The sequence below is a fragment of the Hyposmocoma kahamanoa genome, unplaced genomic scaffold (assembly GCF_003589595.1).
Source record: "Hyposmocoma kahamanoa isolate Upper Pololo Valley unplaced genomic scaffold, ASM358959v1 217, whole genome shotgun sequence".
NCBI classification, from domain to species: Eukaryota; Metazoa; Arthropoda; class Insecta; order Lepidoptera; family Cosmopterigidae; genus Hyposmocoma; species Hyposmocoma kahamanoa.
Window position 1 is genome coordinate 80,918 of NW_020653738.1, and position 4,702 is coordinate 85,619.

Sequence of the window (4,702 nt, forward strand, 5' to 3'; positions counted from 1 at the left end):
GCGAGTGAATGCAATATTATCTTTGGTCTGTGTAAAAATAACTTCAGCATTCTTTCAAATTGTGTTTCGCAAATACAAATCTAAGTGAAACACATAGGAAATAAAACTATATTTTCGGATCTAAATGTCATAGGACATGTCATGGAAAAACCCATAGATATAGAAAAAAAGGGGAGATATGTAATGACGCTATGTAAGATCGGGTACCGATGTCGCCACTGTTTAGCTTGTGTACAGTTCAAACTTTACGCTCTATTATCTACTACAATAACTTACAGATTTTGATTGGGTTGGGCTTAAAACGTGAAAACGACGTAACACAATTTTAAAATTTAACAAAATCAAACTTACAGTCACTAGAGTAAGAGTTATATTACAATATTTCAGTATTTTTTTCATCCTGGTTCAGCCTTTCACCATCAGGTGGCGTTTTAGTGAAAATGCTATTAGTATATAATAGCTAACTATTACACGTTAGATGGCGCTAAAACTCATTTTTCATTACACTAAGAACTCACGGAGCAGTTTCCACCCGCGTCTGCCGAATGTAATAGTAAAGTCTGTAAAATTAGTAGCACATTTCACGGCGCGTTTTACGTCTGTAGTGGTGACGGTTGCTCGCGGTTGCCGCGGTGGGGTACTAGTAGAACCGCGCAGGACGCGATCACCTGCGCGCTTGGCGGCCGTCGTTGCCCGCACACTTTGGCGGTCAGTTCAGGCGCAATGTGGAACAGGCGCACGCGGGGTAAGTTCTCTATTAACCGTGCGACTTGCGTAAAACGTCCACTAACTTCGCGGTCCGTTCCGCAATCGCGGCGGCTACGTGCCCGCACAACCTTGCAGGGTTGTGAGTATTGAAATAAAACCGCTGTCTAGCAGCACCGGCGGGCGCGGATGGAAACCGCTCCGTGAATTGTTAACCTTATTAACCTTAAACTGACGCTACTCCACGAGGGATGTGGTCCTACCTAATCGATAAGTTAGATACCATGTGGCTGTTTTTAATATTAAAAAATATTCCATATTTCATAATATAGCTACACTGGTACTGGTGTATTATTAAATTAATATAAATTATTATTATTTTTAATGGCGGCCGCTAGGCTTGGGCCAGTGTCAGTTTTATAAGAATAATATAAAAAATATGGCGATCGTCGCCAGTGTCAGTTTTCCATTATACGTTACTACGGGTTGGTGAAGCTGTCACTGTCAAGAGTAAACTCGAACCATCAACGAATTTAATAAATTAAATTATTTTGTTTTTTTTTCATAAAATAAAGGAATTATGTAATTTTCTAAACTTTTTTCTAATTTATTTTGCATGCACATGTAAAATAAAGCAGATTTTATTTTATTTATTTTTTAAATGCGTCTGCTATGGAAATTTAAACAAAGTCAGAAATTGTAATAAGGAAACCAATCTTTCGATTTTCCTGCAGCTTCAATCCAACCTTCTTTTATTTTGAACTCATTGGAAAAACTTAAAAATTAAAAATACTCTACGTTTAATCTACGAGTATAATGGAATTTAAATATGTAAATTATCTAAAACAATAATACACATACATTTTTCTTCAAGCAACATACAAATTGACATGAAATTGAAACGGTTGTCCGAAATGTGAGTTATGTTAAAGTTAATCGAAATAAAATGTTTAGTAATAATAATAATGATAAAATAAAATAAAAGAAATAAATTTAACGTGAATGCTTTTCGCTTTGATATTTTAGGGACTTTTATTACAAAAATCATGGTAAGAAATTCAAACATTTCAGTAAAAATTTATTGCCGATAAACATCAGTCATCGTAAATGAACATCACTATATTTGCTTCTAGAAATTTCTATGGAGACAAAAAGAAAACATTGAATAATAATAGAAATAGTAACTAAAACTGCAAATAGCCGGTGGAATTTTATCTCACTGGCTTTAAAATGTTTGTTTTCACTCCAATTTTTACAAGGTGTATCGCTACAACTTGGCATTTTCACGTTTTACGAGCGATCTTGTACGTACAACGATCGCCATGTCACTGTGGCGATGTTCGTAGGCGACACGAACCACACCCTCATACCAAATCTCCCCTTTTTTCTATATCTATGGAAAAACCTAAACTCGACTTTATCGTCGCTTTCCATCAGGTGAGATGGAAATTAAATGCGCGCTTACTTTTTTAATAACAAAAAGACGTCCAATTAAGTTCGACAAACCCCCAAGCACTTGCAAAGGATTTCTGTTTTCTACCCAGAATGTTTGCTACAAGTAGTCATTAGAATTAAAAAAATCCTAATTTCAACGAATGATTTCCTCCATACCGCTAGTTTGAGATTCAGTATTTCCTCAGATGATAAACCCCAAACCGTCGTAAGACTGCATTGCTAATTAATATGTTTGAAATTATTTCTAATTTCCATTCTCCGTGACCGAACGGTTACCATGCCGGACAGCCACGCAGAGGTCCCAGGATCGATTCCCGGGCCGGGAGAAATATTTGTATAGCCTACGTTTATTTCTATCGTGAGTTTGGGAGTAATATGTGGTTGTGTATGTGTGTCCATGGCACCCGCGACACAGGGTTTCCCTAGTGCGGGGCTATGTTGAGTGTGTGCGTTATTATTATTATTATTATAAATAAATTTAATTTAGCAAACATTCATATCATTGAAGTAAACTATTTTGTAAAACAATTTAGCGTAAATTGGAATGTTCTTTGGTAAATAAAAAAAAAAATGTTTAAATTAATAACTTTTGTAACTATAGTCAAAAATTTTGTGGTTATGTTAGATATAACTGGTTGATGATCTCCGTCAATGGTGACCATGGGACCTGTAAAAGATCCCAAGGTTAGCTTGAAACATGTATACGCGATTTACTTCTGCTGGAAAAGTAGATTTATTTCTTATCTGTAATTTGCGATAAATTTAAATAAATGTTTGCTAATCGCTACAAATGATAGTTAGGTACTAAGAAAAGATTATGCATTTATGATCTAAATTATCATAACATTATCTAACGACAACACTAGACTCGCTATAGTACGATCTAAGTCAAGAGGCAAATAAGAACATAACATTATCGATAAATAAATTTCAAAAATTTTCACACCACTAATAACAAAGGTAAGCCAAGGTTTGTTGGAATTAGCGATATTAAACGCAAACTAGACTGCGCGAATTTTCTGCACTTTTACAAAGTCCCACAATCTACACAATTACAAACCTTATGATATAGAATTTAAGGAACTATAAAATGGACTACGTGTCGAAATACACTTCCTGGAATATATTACACGGGAGTACAGATTGTAATGAAAAATAAATAAGGCGACATTAATTCACTGGTTTGAAAAGTAATTGTTAAGACAGTCGGGCGAGTAAACTTGTGCCTGATCGGTCTTTAGAAGCAGCGATCCTAGTTAGTTCAATCGGTCAACTGAACTAGATCGGTCTTCTAGTTCATTTAGTTCATCTACTTCTTTAGTTCGTCAATAGTACACTGTACTAAATATTTAAAAATATAATTTGTATGGAATCGGTACTATTTGATTTTCCTTCATATTTTACAGGTTTAAAGACTGACATTCTAACTAAATATCCTTTTTTTACAAAACAAGAATTTTAGTTAGAATGGTGTGTTTAAAAACCAATATTTAGGTACAACTATTTCATATACCGTACACGTGGATTGATATTATACCTACCACAGAAGTACAGATACCTACCAAAAAATATGAGTACTCACTTTTTTGTAAGCATACATACATATAAGCTTACATAATGTAGATACGTAATAGAGACTTAAAACGAGCTGGCAATGTTCAATCGTGCATCCCACTCGAACTTGTACTAAAAGCAGTGAAAAATCACTATTTGTCCGGTTGCACCGTTCCTACTGAATAAAAGACAATTGATCTACCAACGCACAGTTCCTAGTTCGTACTGAACTAAAAAGAACGATGAACTATCGAAACCGTACAAGACGAACTGGTTCATGTCGGTCAGTATCGGGAATATATTATTCGTAATAGTTCGTAGTTCATGAACTATACAAGCCTACGGGCGAGCACGTTCCCTTAAAACAAAATTTTCAGATATAAAGTATTCAAACTCAATGACATTTAGTAGATAAGATCTAGAAAGTACCATTTAGGGCGTAGTTCGTTAGTTTCCCGTTAAATTGGTATAATTTAGGATTGCTCAGTCACAATATATCATATTTTCCACACAAGGGCAAACTTTATACAAATTTTTATCCAAGATTTTGATTTTTTGAGATTCTACGGAATAATATTTTCTATATATATATTGAATGGCCATTACCTTCGGAAAAATAATGAATTCTTAGATTAAATAGTAAGATATATCATTATCTACATTATTTTAATAAACAAGAAACTACAAAACATATTGTACACCGCAAGCCAGAACGGCGAGCGACTCGACGACGATTACATCGTAGTCTTACGACGTATTCTTAGCGACAAATATACAAATGTTTTGCATTTTATTTACCACTTGGTTCAATATTGTTAAAAATAGTTCAATTTAGATATGAACGCAATCTCCTGACGCTATGTTAGGGGCAATGTTGCGTCACTGCAATATTGCACGTTATTTCTGTACTTTATTCATTTACTTTTTGTCATGCTTTGTTTCTCTAAAGTTATAAATTAAATAATTTTATTAAAAATGTTAGTGTTTT